Below are 18,954 nucleotides of genomic sequence, written 5' to 3'. Positions count from 1 at the left end.
ACAGACAAGTCGCATCGGCTGAAAGTAGGCCAGAATGTCAGTCCATGTTGGAGCAGGTTTAGATACAGTCTAAAGCATAGATCTCAAAGTCTGTGCACAGAATTTAGCAAGGGCCTCGCACCTTCTGATGCATCAGGTAGGTGCACTATAGCATAGCCTAACCCTCTGTACTTTGGTCTATATTGATGCGGGACATAGACAGCCAGCTGATGACCAATCCATTAGTGCAATGGATGGCTGGAAGCATTTGTCTTTGCCTTTGCAATACCACAGAAGCAATGCATGGTCAATGTACAGCAATGACACACCTGTGTGAACAGCCAGGAGACCCCCCCATGTTATGTTACATAGTTACATAGTTAGTACGGTCGAAAAAAGACATATGTCCATCAAGTTCAACCAGGGAATTAAGGGGTAGGGGTGTGGCGCGATATTGGGGAAGGGATGAGATTTTATATTTCTTCATAAGCATTAATCTTATTTTGTCAATTAGGAACATTCAGCACCCACCCGCTATCAAGGCAGCTGCCTATCATGTCATGCCCTACCTGCACAGGTGTGCTGGCTACTCAAATGATCCAATTAAGGAGGCCATTTAGTCAGCAGCAGCAGAAGTCCTGTGCCTGGACGCTCCAACAGCGGCCAGACACAAGCAGAAGCAGCAGAAGCAGCAGCAGCACCACCTTTTGTTTTTTGGCTGCAGCAGCAGCAGCAGCAGCAGCAAGGCCCACAGGGCTGGCTAGCTGGCTAGCCAGCAAGCAGGGTAGCAATGAAAGTAGGAATCTTTCTTTTTAACCCTGTAAGGGGGTGGTGCACTGTACCCGAAGATACTGCCATATCGGGTCAATGCATAGGGCGACGGAAGCAAGCTTCGAAATCGGCCCCCGTTCTCAAAAATCCATTTAATATATGGTCCCCAGATAGGGGACGTATCAGATATTAAACTGATAAGAACAGATACTACACTTGATCTTAGCCAAAAGGCCGAGAAGCGATAACCGTGAAAGGGGCGGGCCCAACAAGGTCCCCTTCATGGGCACTATCACTGCTTGCTGTCAGGGAGGCTGCCAGACAATTTTCCATGCACACTCTGGGCTGGGGGGCAGTCAACCACCAGTACACACAGCAGAACCTAAACCCATACCATTATTGCTAAGCAGCAAGACAGGGGCCCATTGCACTCCCACGGGGCCTTTTTAAATGCAATCCATAACCCGGATTTGCCAGGAACCCTTCTTACTCCTCCTACTTGCATGTGACACTGGGCTTAGGATCTGCATAGGAAACACACACACAAGCACACACCTACCTTTGTTGCCTGCAGATGCCTCCTTGGCTGTCCCCAAACGGTATCAAACCAACACCCACGGGAAGCTGTAAGCATAGAGGACATGCCTGCACCCCATTGGACTTACCTGTGTGGGTTAAATCCGGGTTATTTGACAACCTATGGCGGTGATGGTTCTGCTCAGGCAGAGCAGTGCTGATGCTCCTCATAAAGCTGTCGCTGCTGTGAAGGTTCTAGGTGACATCACAATCCCTATGGTTACATACACGACAAAGCTGGGTTGTTGTTGTTTACACTCTGCAAGGCCTGTGGAAGTGAGTGACATCATAGCACTGTAGTTCTGAGGGTTCTAGATGGATGCAACAATCTCCTGTTGCTTCTATGAAGGCCATAATAGACGACATCACCAAACAGCTCCATAGTCACATACACAGCAAAGGAGAGATGTTGTTTACACCTAGTGATGTCAGTGGTATTGAGTGACATCACAGCACAGTGCTAAGGCTCCTGGGCCTGGACACAGCAGCGGCTGCAATATCTCAACGGAGAATACGTTTATATATATGTGTGTGTGTGCGCGTATATATATATATATATATATATATATATATATATATATATATATATTTCTCCGCCGAAATCACTTTTAAACCCATTTCCACCTTTTTTTCCCTTCTCTTCCTCTTACTTTTTTTTCACGTTTTTTTACGTTTTTCTCCTTTTCGCCTCTTTTCTGGGCGTATTATTCTTCTTTTTCTTCTTTTTTTTCGTCTAATGCATACCCCATCAGTGCAGCAATGCTTATTCAATACCGCCAGCAGATGGAGACACTGGGGGATAATTTTCTAAGGATTTATACTGATTTTTCCTGTCTGAATTTGTCGCACAGAAAGTTGCAGGCCAAATATGTGTGACATTTCTGCGACTTTAGCTTCTAGAGCATTTTTACAACATTATACATAGGTGCTGAATACATAAAAAGCGACTGTTCAGCGACAGACAAGTCGCATCGGCTGAAAGTAGGCCAGAATGTCAGTCCATGTTGGAGCAGGTTTAGATACAGTCTAAAGCATAGATCTCAAAGTCTGTGCACAGAATTTAGCAAGGGCCTCGCACCTTCTGATGCATCAGGTAGGTGCACTATAGCATAGCCTAACCCTCTGTACTTTGGTCTATATTGATGCGGGACATAGACAGCCAGCTGATGACCAATCCATTAGTGCAATGGATGGCTGGAAGCATTTGTCTTTGCCTTTGCAATACCACAGAAGCAATGCATGGTCAATGTACAGCAATGACACACCTGTGTGAACAGCCAGGAGACCCCCCCATGTTATGTTACATAGTTACATAGTTAGTACGGTCGAAAAAAGACATATGTCCATCAAGTTCAACCAGGGAATTAAGGGGTAGGGGTGTGGCGCGATATTGGGGAAGGGATGAGATTTTATATTTCTTCATAAGCATTAATCTTATTTTGTCAATTAGGAACATTCAGCACCCACCCGCTATCAAGGCAGCTGCCTATCATGTCATGCCCTACCTGCACAGGTGTGCTGGCTACTCAAATGATCCAATTAAGGAGGCCATTTAGTCAGCAGCAGCAGAAGTCCTGTGCCTGGACGCTCCAACAGCGGCCAGACACAAGCAGAAGCAGCAGAAGCAGCAGCAGCACCACCTTTTGTTTTTTGGCTGCAGCAGCAGCAGCAGCAGCAGCAAGGCCCACAGGGCTGGCTAGCTGGCTAGCCAGCAAGCAGGTAGCAATGAAAGTAGGAATCTTTCTTTTTAACCCTGTAAGGGGGTGGTGCACTGTACCCGAAGATACTGCCATATCGGGTCAATGCATAGGGCGACGGAAGCAAGCTTCGAAATCGGCCCCCGTTCTCAAAAATCCATTTAATATATGGTCCCCAGATAGGGGACGTATCAGATATTAAACTGATAAGAACAGATACTACACTTGATCTTAGCCAAAAGGCCGAGAAGCGATAACCGTGAAAGGGGCGGGCCCAACAAGGTCCCCTTCATGGGCACTATCACTGCTTGCTGTCAGGGAGGCTGCCAGACAATTTTCCATGCACACTCTGGGCTGGGGGGCAGTCAACCACCAGTACACACAGCAGAACCTAAACCCATACCATTATTGCTAAGCAGCAAGACAGGGGCCCATTGCACTCCCACGGGGCCTTTTTAAATGCAATCCATAACCCGGATTTGCCAGGAACCCTTCTTACTCCTCCTACTTGCATGTGACACTGGGCTTAGGATCTGCATAGGAAACACACACACAAGCACACACCTACCTTTGTTGCCTGCAGATGCCTCCTTGGCTGTCCCCAAACGGTATCAAACCAACACCCACGGGAAGCTGTAAGCATAGAGGACATGCCTGCACCCCATTGGACTTACCTGTGTGGGTTAAATCCGGGTTATTTGACAACCTATGGCGGTGATGGTTCTGCTCAGGCAGAGCAGTGCTGATGCTCCTCATAAAGCTGTCGCTGCTGTGAAGGTTCTAGGTGACATCACAATCCCTATGGTTACATACACGACAAAGCTGGGTTGTTGTTGTTTACACTCTGCAAGGCCTGTGGAAGTGAGTGACATCATAGCACTGTAGTTCTGAGGGTTCTAGATGGATGCAACAATCTCCTGTTGCTTCTATGAAGGCCATAATAGACGACATCACCAAACAGCTCCATAGTCACATACACAGCAAAGGAGAGATGTTGTTTACACCTAGTGATGTCAGTGGTATTGAGTGACATCACAGCACAGTGCTAAGGCTCCTGGGCCTGGACACAGCAGCGGCTGCAATATCTCAACGGAGAATACGTTTATATATATGTGTGTGTGTGCGCGTATATATATATATATATATATATATATATATATATATATATATATATTTCTCCGCCGAAATCACTTTTAAACCCATTTCCACCTTTTTTTCCCTTCTCTTCCTCTTACTTTTTTTTCACGTTTTTTTACGTTTTTCTCCTTTTCGCCTCTTTTCTGGGCGTATTATTCTTCTTTTTCTTCTTTTTTTTCGTCTAATGCATACCCCATCAGTGCAGCAATGCTTATTCAATACCGCCAGCAGATGGAGACACTGGGGGATAATTTTCTAAGGATTTATACTGATTTTTCCTGTCTGAATTTGTCGCACAGAAAGTTGCAGGCCAAATATGTGTGACATTTCTGCGACTTTAGCTTCTAGAGCATTTTTACAACATTATACATAGGTGCTGAATACATAAAAAGCGACTGTTCAGCGACAGACAAGTCGCATCGGCTGAAAGTAGGCCAGAATGTCAGTCCATGTTGGAGCAGGTTTAGATACAGTCTAAAGCATAGATCTCAAAGTCTGTGCACAGAATTTAGCAAGGGCCTCGCACCTTCTGATGCATCAGGTAGGTGCACTATAGCATAGCCTAACCCTCTGTACTTTGGTCTATATTGATGCGGGACATAGACAGCCAGCTGATGACCAATCCATTAGTGCAATGGATGGCTGGAAGCATTTGTCTTTGCCTTTGCAATACCACAGAAGCAATGCATGGTCAATGTACAGCAATGACACACCTGTGTGAACAGCCAGGAGACCCCCCCATGTTATGTTACATAGTTACATAGTTAGTACGGTCGAAAAAAGACATATGTCCATCAAGTTCAACCAGGGAATTAAGGGGTAGGGGTGTGGCGCGATATTGGGGAAGGGATGAGATTTTATATTTCTTCATAAGCATTAATCTTATTTTGTCAATTAGGAACATTCAGCACCCACCCGCTATCAAGGCAGCTGCCTATCATGTCATGCCCTACCTGCACAGGTGTGCTGGCTACTCAAATGATCCAATTAAGGAGGCCATTTAGTCAGCAGCAGCAGAAGTCCTGTGCCTGGACGCTCCAACAGCGGCCAGACACAAGCAGAAGCAGCAGAAGCAGCAGCAGCACCACCTTTTGTTTTTTGGCTGCAGCAGCAGCAGCAGCAGCAGCAAGGCCCACAGGGCTGGCTAGCTGGCTAGCCAGCAAGCAGGTAGCAATGAAAGTAGGAATCTTTCTTTTTAACCCTGTAAGGGGGTGGTGCACTGTACCCGAAGATACTGCCATATCGGGTCAATGCATAGGGCGACGGAAGCAAGCTTCGAAATCGGCCCCCGTTCTCAAAAATCCATTTAATATATGGTCCCCAGATAGGGGACGTATCAGATATTAAACTGATAAGAACAGATACTACACTTGATCTTAGCCAAAAGGCCGAGAAGCGATAACCGTGAAAGGGGCGGGCCCAACAAGGTCCCCTTCATGGGCACTATCACTGCTTGCTGTCAGGGAGGCTGCCAGACAATTTTCCATGCACACTCTGGGCTGGGGGGCAGTCAACCACCAGTACACACAGCAGAACCTAAACCCATACCATTATTGCTAAGCAGCAAGACAGGGGCCCATTGCACTCCCACGGGGCCTTTTTAAATGCAATCCATAACCCGGATTTGCCAGGAACCCTTCTTACTCCTCCTACTTGCATGTGACACTGGGCTTAGGATCTGCATAGGAAACACACACACAAGCACACACCTACCTTTGTTGCCTGCAGATGCCTCCTTGGCTGTCCCCAAACGGTATCAAACCAACACCCACGGGAAGCTGTAAGCATAGAGGACATGCCTGCACCCCATTGGACTTACCTGTGTGGGTTAAATCCGGGTTATTTGACAACCTATGGCGGTGATGGTTCTGCTCAGGCAGAGCAGTGCTGATGCTCCTCATAAAGCTGTCGCTGCTGTGAAGGTTCTAGGTGACATCACAATCCCTATGGTTACATACACGACAAAGCTGGGTTGTTGTTGTTTACACTCTGCAAGGCCTGTGGAAGTGAGTGACATCATAGCACTGTAGTTCTGAGGGTTCTAGATGGATGCAACAATCTCCTGTTGCTTCTATGAAGGCCATAATAGACGACATCACCAAACAGCTCCATAGTCACATACACAGCAAAGGAGAGATGTTGTTTACACCTAGTGATGTCAGTGGTATTGAGTGACATCACAGCACAGTGCTAAGGCTCCTGGGCCTGGACACAGCAGCGGCTGCAATATCTCAACGGAGAATACGTTTATATATATGTGTGTGTGTGCGCGTATATATATATATATATATATATATATATATATATATATATATATATTTCTCCGCCGAAATCACTTTTAAACCCATTTCCACCTTTTTTTCCCTTCTCTTCCTCTTACTTTTTTTTCACGTTTTTTTACGTTTTTCTCCTTTTCGCCTCTTTTCTGGGCGTATTATTCTTCTTTTTCTTCTTTTTTTTCGTCTAATGCATACCCCATCAGTGCAGCAATGCTTATTCAATACCGCCAGCAGATGGAGACACTGGGGGATAATTTTCTAAGGATTTATACTGATTTTTCCTGTCTGAATTTGTCGCACAGAAAGTTGCAGGCCAAATATGTGTGACATTTCTGCGACTTTAGCTTCTAGAGCATTTTTACAACATTATACATAGGTGCTGAATACATAAAAAGCGACTGTTCAGCGACAGACAAGTCGCATCGGCTGAAAGTAGGCCAGAATGTCAGTCCATGTTGGAGCAGGTTTAGATACAGTCTAAAGCATAGATCTCAAAGTCTGTGCACAGAATTTAGCAAGGGCCTCGCACCTTCTGATGCATCAGGTAGGTGCACTATAGCATAGCCTAACCCTCTGTACTTTGGTCTATATTGATGCGGGACATAGACAGCCAGCTGATGACCAATCCATTAGTGCAATGGATGGCTGGAAGCATTTGTCTTTGCCTTTGCAATACCACAGAAGCAATGCATGGTCAATGTACAGCAATGACACACCTGTGTGAACAGCCAGGAGACCCCCCCATGTTATGTTACATAGTTACATAGTTAGTACGGTCGAAAAAAGACATATGTCCATCAAGTTCAACCAGGGAATTAAGGGGTAGGGGTGTGGCGCGATATTGGGGAAGGGATGAGATTTTATATTTCTTCATAAGCATTAATCTTATTTTGTCAATTAGGAACATTCAGCACCCACCCGCTATCAAGGCAGCTGCCTATCATGTCATGCCCTACCTGCACAGGTGTGCTGGCTACTCAAATGATCCAATTAAGGAGGCCATTTAGTCAGCAGCAGCAGAAGTCCTGTGCCTGGACGCTCCAACAGCGGCCAGACACAAGCAGAAGCAGCAGAAGCAGCAGAAGCAGCAGCAGCACCACCTTTTGTTTTTTGGCTGCAGTAGCAGCAGCAGCAGCAGCAAGGCCCACAGGGCTGGCTAGCTGGCTAGCCAGCAAGCAGGTAGCAATGAAAGTAGGAATCTTTCTTTTTAACCCTGTAAGGGGGTGGTGCACTGTACCCGAAGATACTGCCATATCGGGTCAATGCATAGGGCGACGGAAGCAAGCTTCGAAATCGGCCCCCGTTCTCAAAAATCCATTTAATATATGGTCCCCAGATAGGGGACGTATCAGATATTAAACTGATAAGAACAGATACTACACTTGATCTTAGCCAAAAGGCCGAGAAGCGATAACCGTGAAAGGGGCGGGCCCAACAAGGTCCCCTTCATGGGCACTATCACTGCTTGCTGTCAGGGAGGCTGCCAGACAATTTTCCATGCACACTCTGGGCTGGGGGGCAGTCAACCACCAGTACACACAGCAGAACCTAAACCCATACCATTATTGCTAAGCAGCAAGACAGGGGCCCATTGCACTCCCACGGGGCCTTTTTAAATGCAATCCATAACCCGGATTTGCCAGGAACCCTTCTTACTCCTCCTACTTGCATGTGACACTGGGCTTAGGATCTGCATAGGAAACACACACACAAGCACACACCTACCTTTGTTGCCTGCAGATGCCTCCTTGGCTGTCCCCAAACGGTATCAAACCAACACCCACGGGAAGCTGTAAGCATAGAGGACATGCCTGCACCCCATTGGACTTACCTGTGTGGGTTAAATCCGGGTTATTTGACAACCTATGGCGGTGATGGTTCTGCTCAGGCAGAGCAGTGCTGATGCTCCTCATAAAGCTGTCGCTGCTGTGAAGGTTCTAGGTGACATCACAATCCCTATGGTTACATACACGACAAAGCTGGGTTGTTGTTGTTTACACTCTGCAAGGCCTGTGGAAGTGAGTGACATCATAGCACTGTAGTTCTGAGGGTTCTAGATGGATGCAACAATCTCCTGTTGCTTCTATGAAGGCCATAATAGACGACATCACCAAACAGCTCCATAGTCACATACACAGCAAAGGAGAGATGTTGTTTACACCTAGTGATGTCAGTGGTATTGAGTGACATCACAGCACAGTGCTAAGGCTCCTGGGCCTGGACACAGCAGCGGCTGCAATATCTCAACGGAGAATACGTTTATATATATGTGTGTGTGTGCGCGTATATATATATATATATATATATATATATATATATATATATATATATATTTCTCCGCCGAAATCACTTTTAAACCCATTTCCACCTTTTTTTCCCTTCTCTTCCTCTTACTTTTTTTTCACGTTTTTTTACGTTTTTCTCCTTTTCGCCTCTTTTCTGGGCGTATTATTCTTCTTTTTCTTCTTTTTTTTCGTCTAATGCATACCCCATCAGTGCAGCAATGCTTATTCAATACCGCCAGCAGATGGAGACACTGGGGGATAATTTTCTAAGGATTTATACTGATTTTTCCTGTCTGAATTTGTCGCACAGAAAGTTGCAGGCCAAATATGTGTGACATTTCTGCGACTTTAGCTTCTAGAGCATTTTTACAACATTATACATAGGTGCTGAATACATAAAAAGCGACTGTTCAGCGACAGACAAGTCGCATCGGCTGAAAGTAGGCCAGAATGTCAGTCCATGTTGGAGCAGGTTTAGATACAGTCTAAAGCATAGATCTCAAAGTCTGTGCACAGAATTTAGCAAGGGCCTCGCACCTTCTGATGCATCAGGTAGGTGCACTATAGCATAGCCTAACCCTCTGTACTTTGGTCTATATTGATGCGGGACATAGACAGCCAGCTGATGACCAATCCATTAGTGCAATGGATGGCTGGAAGCATTTGTCTTTGCCTTTGCAATACCACAGAAGCAATGCATGGTCAATGTACAGCAATGACACACCTGTGTGAACAGCCAGGAGACCCCCCCATGTTATGTTACATAGTTACATAGTTAGTACGGTCGAAAAAAGACATATGTCCATCAAGTTCAACCAGGGAATTAAGGGGTAGGGGTGTGGCGCGATATTGGGGAAGGGATGAGATTTTATATTTCTTCATAAGCATTAATCTTATTTTGTCAATTAGGAACATTCAGCACCCACCCGCTATCAAGGCAGCTGCCTATCATGTCATGCCCTACCTGCACAGGTGTGCTGGCTACTCAAATGATCCAATTAAGGAGGCCATTTAGTCAGCAGCAGCAGAAGTCCTGTGCCTGGACGCTCCAACAGCGGCCAGACACAAGCAGAAGCAGCAGAAGCAGCAGCAGCACCACCTTTTGTTTTTTGGCTGCAGCAGCAGCAGCAGCAGCAGCAAGGCCCACAGGGCTGGCTAGCTGGCTAGCCAGCAAGCAGGTAGCAATGAAAGTAGGAATCTTTCTTTTTAACCCTGTAAGGGGGTGGTGCACTGTACCCGAAGATACTGCCATATCGGGTCAATGCATAGGGCGACGGAAGCAAGCTTCGAAATCGGCCCCCGTTCTCAAAAATCCATTTAATATATGGTCCCCAGATAGGGGACGTATCAGATATTAAACTGATAAGAACAGATACTACACTTGATCTTAGCCAAAAGGCCGAGAAGCGATAACCGTGAAAGGGGCGGGCCCAACAAGGTCCCCTTCATGGGCACTATCACTGCTTGCTGTCAGGGAGGCTGCCAGACAATTTTCCATGCACACTCTGGGCTGGGGGGCAGTCAACCACCAGTACACACAGCAGAACCTAAACCCATACCATTATTGCTAAGCAGCAAGACAGGGGCCCATTGCACTCCCACGGGGCCTTTTTAAATGCAATCCATAACCCGGATTTGCCAGGAACCCTTCTTACTCCTCCTACTTGCATGTGACACTGGGCTTAGGATCTGCATAGGAAACACACACACAAGCACACACCTACCTTTGTTGCCTGCAGATGCCTCCTTGGCTGTCCCCAAACGGTATCAAACCAACACCCACGGGAAGCTGTAAGCATAGAGGACATGCCTGCACCCCATTGGACTTACCTGTGTGGGTTAAATCCGGGTTATTTGACAACCTATGGCGGTGATGGTTCTGCTCAGGCAGAGCAGTGCTGATGCTCCTCATAAAGCTGTCGCTGCTGTGAAGGTTCTAGGTGACATCACAATCCCTATGGTTACATACACGACAAAGCTGGGTTGTTGTTGTTTACACTCTGCAAGGCCTATGGAAGTGAGTGACATCATAGCACTGTAGTTCTGAGGGTTCTAGATGGATGCAACAATCTCCTGTTGCTTCTATGAAGGCCATAATAGACGACATCACCAAACAGCTCCATAGTCACATACACAGCAAAGGAGAGATGTTGTTTACACCTAGTGATGTCAGTGGTATTGAGTGACATCACAGCACAGTGCTAAGGCTCCTGGGCCTGGACACAGCAGCGGCTGCAATATCTCAACGGAGAATACGTTTATATATATGTGTGTGTGTGCGCGTATATATATATATATATATATATATATATATATATATATATATATATATATATTCTCCGCCGAAATCACTTTTAAACCCATTTCCACCTTTTTTTCCCTTCTCTTCCTCTTACTTTTTTTTCACGTTTTTTTACGTTTTTCTCCTTTTCGCCTCTTTTCTGGGCGTATTATTCTTCTTTTTCTTCTTTTTTTTCGTCTAATGCATACCCCATCAGTGCAGCAATGCTTATTCAATACCGCCAGCAGATGGAGACACTGGGGGATAATTTTCTAAGGATTTATACTGATTTTTCCTGTCTGAATTTGTCGCACAGAAAGTTGCAGGCCAAATATGTGTGACATTTCTGCGACTTTAGCTTCTAGAGCATTTTTACAACATTATACATAGGTGCTGAATACATAAAAAGCGACTGTTCAGCGACAGACAAGTCGCATCGGCTGAAAGTAGGCCAGAATGTCAGTCCATGTTGGAGCAGGTTTAGATACAGTCTAAAGCATAGATCTCAAAGTCTGTGCACAGAATTTAGCAAGGGCCTCGCACCTTCTGATGCATCAGGTAGGTGCACTATAGCATAGCCTAACCCTCTGTACTTTGGTCTATATTGATGCGGGACATAGACAGCCAGCTGATGACCAATCCATTAGTGCAATGGATGGCTGGAAGCATTTGTCTTTGCCTTTGCAATACCACAGAAGCAATGCATGGTCAATGTACAGCAATGACACACCTGTGTGAACAGCCAGGAGACCCCCCCATGTTATGTTACATAGTTACATAGTTAGTACGGTCGAAAAAAGACATATGTCCATCAAGTTCAACCAGGGAATTAAGGGGTAGGGGTGTGGCGCGATATTGGGGAAGGGATGAGATTTTATATTTCTTCATAAGCATTAATCTTATTTTGTCAATTAGGAACATTCAGCACCCACCCGCTATCAAGGCAGCTGCCTATCATGTCATGCCCTACCTGCACAGGTGTGCTGGCTACTCAAATGATCCAATTAAGGAGGCCATTTAGTCAGCAGCAGCAGAAGTCCTGTGCCTGGACGCTCCAACAGCGGCCAGACACAAGCAGAAGCAGCAGAAGCAGCAGCAGCACCACCTTTTGTTTTTTGGCTGCAGCAGCAGCAGCAGCAGCAGCAAGGCCCACAGGGCTGGCTAGCTGGCTAGCCAGCAAGCAGGTAGCAATGAAAGTAGGAATCTTTCTTTTTAACCCTGTAAGGGGGTGGTGCACTGTACCCGAAGATACTGCCATATCGGGTCAATGCATAGGGCGACGGAAGCAAGCTTCGAAATCGGCCCCCGTTCTCAAAAATCCATTTAATATATGGTCCCCAGATAGGGGACGTATCAGATATTAAACTGATAAGAACAGATACTACACTTGATCTTAGCCAAAAGGCCGAGAAGCGATAACCGTGAAAGGGGCGGGCCCAACAAGGTCCCCTTCATGGGCACTATCACTGCTTGCTGTCAGGGAGGCTGCCAGACAATTTTCCATGCACACTCTGGGCTGGGGGGCAGTCAACCACCAGTACACACAGCAGAACCTAAACCCATACCATTATTGCTAAGCAGCAAGACAGGGGCCCATTGCACTCCCACGGGGCCTTTTTAAATGCAATCCATAACCCGGATTTGCCAGGAACCCTTCTTACTCCTCCTACTTGCATGTGACACTGGGCTTAGGATCTGCATAGGAAACACACACACAAGCACACACCTACCTTTGTTGCCTGCAGATGCCTCCTTGGCTGTCCCCAAACGGTATCAAACCAACACCCACGGGAAGCTGTAAGCATAGAGGACATGCCTGCACCCCATTGGACTTACCTGTGTGGGTTAAATCCGGGTTATTTGACAACCTATGGCGGTGATGGTTCTGCTCAGGCAGAGCAGTGCTGATGCTCCTCATAAAGCTGTCGCTGCTGTGAAGGTTCTAGGTGACATCACAATCCCTATGGTTACATACACGACAAAGCTGGGTTGTTGTTGTTTACACTCTGCAAGGCCTGTGGAAGTGAGTGACATCATAGCACTGTAGTTCTGAGGGTTCTAGATGGATGCAACAATCTCCTGTTGCTTCTATGAAGGCCATAATAGACGACATCACCAAACAGCTCCATAGTCACATACACAGCAAAGGAGAGATGTTGTTTACACCTAGTGATGTCAGTGGTATTGAGTGACATCACAGCACAGTGCTAAGGCTCCTGGGCCTGGACACAGCAGCGGCTGCAATATCTCAACGGAGAATACGTTTATATATATGTGTGTGTGTGCGCGTATATATATATATATATATATATATATATATATATATATATATATATTTCTCCGCCGAAATCACTTTTAAACCCATTTCCACCTTTTTTTCCCTTCTCTTCCTCTTACTTTTTTTTCACGTTTTTTTACGTTTTTCTCCTTTTCGCCTCTTTTCTGGGCGTATTATTCTTCTTTTTCTTCTTTTTTTTCGTCTAATGCATACCCCATCAGTGCAGCAATGCTTATTCAATACCGCCAGCAGATGGAGACACTGGGGGATAATTTTCTAAGGATTTATACTGATTTTTCCTGTCTGAATTTGTCGCACAGAAAGTTGCAGGCCAAATATGTGTGACATTTCTGCGACTTTAGCTTCTAGAGCATTTTTACAACATTATACATAGGTGCTGAATACATAAAAAGCGACTGTTCAGCGACAGACAAGTCGCATCGGCTGAAAGTAGGCCAGAATGTCAGTCCATGTTGGAGCAGGTTTAGATACAGTCTAAAGCATAGATCTCAAAGTCTGTGCACAGAATTTAGCAAGGGCCTCGCACCTTCTGATGCATCAGGTAGGTGCACTATAGCATAGCCTAACCCTCTGTACTTTGGTCTATATTGATGCGGGACATAGACAGCCAGCTGATGACCAATCCATTAGTGCAATGGATGGCTGGAAGCATTTGTCTTTGCCTTTGCAATACCACAGAAGCAATGCATGGTCAATGTACAGCAATGACACACCTGTGTGAACAGCCAGGAGACCCCCCCATGTTATGTTACATAGTTACATAGTTAGTACGGTCGAAAAAAGACATATGTCCATCAAGTTCAACCAGGGAATTAAGGGGTAGGGGTGTGGCGCGATATTGGGGAAGGGATGAGATTTTATATTTCTTCATAAGCATTAATCTTATTTTGTCAATTAGGAACATTCAGCACCCACCCGCTATCAAGGCAGCTGCCTATCATGTCATGCCCTACCTGCACAGGTGTGCTGGCTACTCAAATGATCCAATTAAGGAGGCCATTTAGTCAGCAGCAGCAGAAGTCCTGTGCCTGGACGCTCCAACAGCGGCCAGACACAAGCAGAAGCAGCAGAAGCAGCAGCAGCACCACCTTTTGTTTTTTGGCTGCAGCAGCAGCAGCAGCAGCAGCAAGGCCCACAGGGCTGGCTAGCTGGCTAGCCAGCAAGCAGGTAGCAATGAAAGTAGGAATCTTTCTTTTTAACCCTGTAAGGGGGTGGTGCACTGTACCCGAAGATACTGCCATATCGGGTCAATGCATAGGGCGACGGAAGCAAGCTTCGAAATCGGCCCCCGTTCTCAAAAATCCATTTAATATATGGTCCCCAGATAGGGGACGTATCAGATATTAAACTGATAAGAACAGATACTACACTTGATCTTAGCCAAAAGGCCGAGAAGCGATAACCGTGAAAGGGGCGGGCCCAACAAGGTCCCCTTCATGGGCACTATCACTGCTTGCTGTCAGGGAGGCTGCCAGACAATTTTCCATGCACACTCTGGGCTGGGGGGCAGTCAACCACCAGTACACACAGCAGAACCTAAACCCATACCATTATTGCTAAGCAGCAAGACAGGGGCCCATTGCACTCCCACGGGGCCTTTTTAAATGCAATCCATAACCCGGATTTGCCAGGAACCCTTCTTACTCCTCCTACTTGCATGTGACACTGGGCTTAGGATCTGCATAGGAAACACACACACAAGCACACACCTACCTTTGTTGCCTGCAGATGCCTCCTTGGCTGTCCCCAAACGGTATCAAACCAACACCCACGGGAAGCTGTAAGCATAGAGGACATGCCTGCACCCCATTGGACTTACCTGTGTGGGTTAAATCCGGGTTATTTGACAACCTATGGCGGTGATGGTTCTGCTCAGGCAGAGCAGTGCTGATGCTCCTCATAAAGCTGTCGCTGCTGTGAAGGTTCTAGGTGACATCACAATCCCTATGGTTACATACACGACAAAGCTGGGTTGTTGTTGTTTACACTCTGCAAGGCCTGTGGAAGTGAGTGACATCATAGCACTGTAGTTCTGAGGGTTCTAGATGGATGCAACAATCTCCTGTTGCTTCTATGAAGGCCATAATAAACGACATCACCAAACAGCTCCATAGTCACATACACAGCAAAGGAGAGATGTTGTTTACACCTAGTGATGTCAGTGGTATTGAGTGACATCACAGCACAGTGCTAAGGCTCCTGGGCCTGGACACAGCAGCGGCTGCAATATCTCAACGGAGAATACGTTTATATATATGTGTGTGTGTGCGCGTATATATATATATATATATATATATATATATATATATATATATATATTTCTCCGCCGAAATCACTTTTAAACCCATTTCCACCTTTTTTTCCCTTCTCTTCCTCTTACTTTTTTTTCACGTTTTTTTACGTTTTTCTCCTTTTCGCCTCTTTTCTGGGCGTATTATTCTTCTTTTTCTTCTTTTTTTTCGTCTAATGCATACCCCATCAGTGCAGCAATGCTTATTCAATACCGCCAGCAGATGGAGACACTGGGGGATAATTTTCTAAGGATTTATACTGATTTTTCCTGTCTGAATTTGTCGCACAGAAAGTTGCAGGCCAAATATGTGTGACATTTCTGCGACTTTAGCTTCTAGAGCATTTTTACAACATTATACATAGGTGCTGAATACATAAAAAGCGACTGTTCAGCGACAGACAAGTCGCATCGGCTGAAAGTAGGCCAGAATGTCAGTCCATGTTGGAGCAGGTTTAGATACAGTCTAAAGCATAGATCTCAAAGTCTGTGCACAGAATTTAGCAAGGGCCTCGCACCTTCTGATGCATCAGGTAGGTGCACTATAGCATAGCCTAACCCTCTGTACTTTGGTCTATATTGATGCGGGACATAGACAGCCAGCTGATGACCAATCCATTAGTGCAATGGATGGCTGGAAGCATTTGTCTTTGCCTTTGCAATACCACAGAAGCAATGCATGGTCAATGTACAGCAATGACACACCTGTGTGAACAGCCAGGAGACCCCCCCATGTTATGTTACATAGTTACATAGTTAGTACGGTCGAAAAAAGACATATGTCCATCAAGTTCAACCAGGGAATTAAGGGGTAGGGGTGTGGCGCGATATTGGGGAAGGGATGAGATTTTATATTTCTTCATAAGCATTAATCTTATTTTGTCAATTAGGAACATTCAGCACCCACCCGCTATCAAGGCAGCTGCCTATCATGTCATGCCCTACCTGCACAGGTGTGCTGGCTACTCAAATGATCCAATTAAGGAGGCCATTTAGTCAGCAGCAGCAGAAGTCCTGTGCCTGGACGCTCCAACAGCGGCCAGACACAAGCAGAAGCAGCAGAAGCAGCAGCAGCACCACCTTTTGTTTTTTGGCTGCAGCAGCAGCAGCAGCAGCAGCAAGGCCCACAGGGCTGGCTAGCTGGCTAGCCAGCAAGCAGGTAGCAATGAAAGTAGGAATCTTTCTTTTTAACCCTGTAAGGGGGTGGTGCACTGTACCCGAAGATACTGCCATATCGGGTCAATGCATAGGGCGACGGAAGCAAGCTTCGAAATCGGCCCCCGTTCTCAAAAATCCATTTAATATATGGTCCCCAGATAGGGGACGTATCAGATATTAAACTGATAAGAACAGATACTACACTTGATCTTAGCCAAAAGGCCGAGAAGCGATAACCGTGAAAGGGGCGGGCCCAACAAGGTCCCCTTCATGGGCACTATCACTGCTTGCTGTCAGGGAGGCTGCCAGACAATTTTCCATGCACACTCTGGGCTGGGGGGCAGTCAACCACCAGTACACACAGCAGAACCTAAACCCATACCATTATTGCTAAGCAGCAAGACAGGGGCCCATTGCACTCCCACGGGGCCTTTTTAAATGCAATCCATAACCCGGATTTGCCAGGAACCCTTCTTACTCCTCCTACTTGCATGTGACACTGGGCTTAGGATCTGCATAGGAAACACACACACAAGCACACACCTACCTTTGTTGCCTGCAGATGCCTCCTTGGCTGTCCCCAAACGGTATCAAACCAACACCCACGGGAAGCTGTAAGCATAGAGGACATGCCTGCACCCCATTGGACTTACCTGTGTGGGTTAAATCCGGGTTATTTGACAACCTATGGCGGTGATGGTTCTGCTCAGGCAGAGCAGTGCTGATGCTCCTCATAAAGCTGTCGCTGCTGTGAAGGTTCTAGGTGACATCACAATCCCTATGGTTACATACACGACAAAGCTGGGTTGTTGTTGTTTACACTCTGCAAGGCCTGTGGAAGTGAGTGACATCATAGCACTGTAGTTCTGAGGGTTCTAGATGGATGCAACAATCTCCTGTTGCTTCTATGAAGGCCATAATAGACGACATCACCAAACAGCTCCATAGTCACATACACAGCAAAGGAGAGATGTTGTTTACACCTAGTGATGTCAGTGGTATTGAGTGACATCACAGCACAGTGCTAAGGCTCCTGGGCCTGGACACAGCAGCGGCTGCAATATCTCAACGGAGAATACGTTTATATATATGTGTGTGTGTGCGCGTATATATATATATATATATATATATATATATATATATATATATATTTCTCCGCCGAAATCACTTTTAAACCCATTTCCACCTTTTTTTCCCTTCTCTTCCTCTTACTTTTTTTTCACGTTTTTTTACGTTTTTCTCCTTTTCGCCTCTTTTCTGGGCGTATTATTCTTCTTTTTCTTCTTTTTTTTCGTCTAATGCATACCCCATCAGTGCAGCAATGCTTATTCAATACCGCCAGCAGATGGAGACACTGGGGGATAATTTTCTAAGGATTTATACTGATTTTTCCTGTCTGAATTTGTCGCACAGAAAGTTGCAGGCCAAATATGTGTGACATTTCTGCGACTTTAGCTTCTAGAGCATTTTTACAACATTATACATAGGTGCTGAATACATAAAAAGCGACTGTTCAGCGACAGACAAGTCGCATCGGCTGAAAGTAGGCCAGAATGTCAGTCCATGTTGGAGCAGGTTTAGATACAGTCTAAAGCATAGATCTCAAAGTCTGTGCACAGAATTTAGCAAGGGCCTCGCACCTTCTGATGCATCAGGTAGGTGCACTATAGCATAGCCTAACCCTCTGTACTTTGGTCTATATTGATGCGGGACATAGACAGCCAGCTGATGACCAATCCATTAGTGCAATGGATGGCTGGAAGCATTTGTCTTTGCCTTTGCAATACCACAGAAGCAATGCATGGTCAATGTACAGCAATGACACACCTGTGTGAACAGCCAGGAGACCCCCCCATGTTATGTTACATAGTTACATAGTTAGTACGGTCGAAAAAAGACATATGTCCATCAAGTTCAACCAGGGAATTAAGGGGTAGGGGTGTGGCGCGATATTGGGGAAGGGATGAGATTTTATATTTCTTCATAAGCATTAATCTTATTTTGTCAATTAGGAACATTCAGCACCCACCCGCTATCAAGGCAGCTGCCTATCATGTCATGCCCTACCTGCACAGGTGTGCTGGCTACTCAAATGATCCAATTAAGGAGGCCATTTAGTCAGCAGCAGCAGAAGTCCTGTGCCTGGACGCTCCAACAGCGGCCAGACACAAGCAGAAGCAGCAGAAGCAGCAGCAGCACCAC

General features: G+C 46.0%; 8 non-coding genes across 8 annotated transcripts; all 8 read right to left on the bottom strand.

Moving 5' to 3' along the window:
• Positions 1–805: 805 nt before the first annotated feature.
• LOC130312868 (U2 spliceosomal RNA) lies at positions 806–996 on the bottom strand. The gene has a single exon (XR_008860931.1). It is a non-coding gene; the product is annotated as a U2 spliceosomal RNA (small nuclear RNA).
• Positions 997–3,087: 2,091 nt separating this feature from the next.
• LOC130312867 (U2 spliceosomal RNA) lies at positions 3,088–3,278 on the bottom strand. Its single transcript, XR_008860930.1, has one exon. It is a non-coding gene; the product is annotated as a U2 spliceosomal RNA (small nuclear RNA).
• A 2,091-nt stretch (positions 3,279–5,369) lies between these two features.
• LOC130312866 (U2 spliceosomal RNA) lies at positions 5,370–5,560 on the bottom strand. The gene has a single exon (XR_008860929.1). It is a non-coding gene; the product is annotated as a U2 spliceosomal RNA (small nuclear RNA).
• Positions 5,561–7,660: 2,100 nt separating this feature from the next.
• Positions 7,661–7,851, bottom strand: LOC130312864 (U2 spliceosomal RNA). The gene has a single exon (XR_008860928.1). It is a non-coding gene; the product is annotated as a U2 spliceosomal RNA (small nuclear RNA).
• A 2,093-nt stretch (positions 7,852–9,944) lies between these two features.
• LOC130312863 (U2 spliceosomal RNA) lies at positions 9,945–10,135 on the bottom strand. The gene has a single exon (XR_008860927.1). It is a non-coding gene; the product is annotated as a U2 spliceosomal RNA (small nuclear RNA).
• A 2,096-nt stretch (positions 10,136–12,231) lies between these two features.
• Positions 12,232–12,422, bottom strand: LOC130312862 (U2 spliceosomal RNA). The gene has a single exon (XR_008860926.1). It is a non-coding gene; the product is annotated as a U2 spliceosomal RNA (small nuclear RNA).
• A 2,091-nt stretch (positions 12,423–14,513) lies between these two features.
• On the bottom strand, positions 14,514–14,704 carry LOC130312861 (U2 spliceosomal RNA). Its single transcript, XR_008860925.1, has one exon. It is a non-coding gene; the product is annotated as a U2 spliceosomal RNA (small nuclear RNA).
• Positions 14,705–16,795: 2,091 nt separating this feature from the next.
• On the bottom strand, positions 16,796–16,986 carry LOC130312860 (U2 spliceosomal RNA). Its single transcript, XR_008860924.1, has one exon. It is a non-coding gene; the product is annotated as a U2 spliceosomal RNA (small nuclear RNA).
• Between the last annotated feature and the right edge of the window lie 1,968 nt (positions 16,987–18,954).

The sequence above is a fragment of the Hyla sarda genome, unplaced genomic scaffold, assembly GCF_029499605.1.
Source record: "Hyla sarda isolate aHylSar1 unplaced genomic scaffold, aHylSar1.hap1 scaffold_1735, whole genome shotgun sequence".
Classification (NCBI taxonomy): Eukaryota; Metazoa; Chordata; class Amphibia; order Anura; family Hylidae; genus Hyla; species Hyla sarda.
Note: the sequence above shows the minus strand (reverse complement) of the source record. Positions and strands in the feature narration are given on the sequence as shown.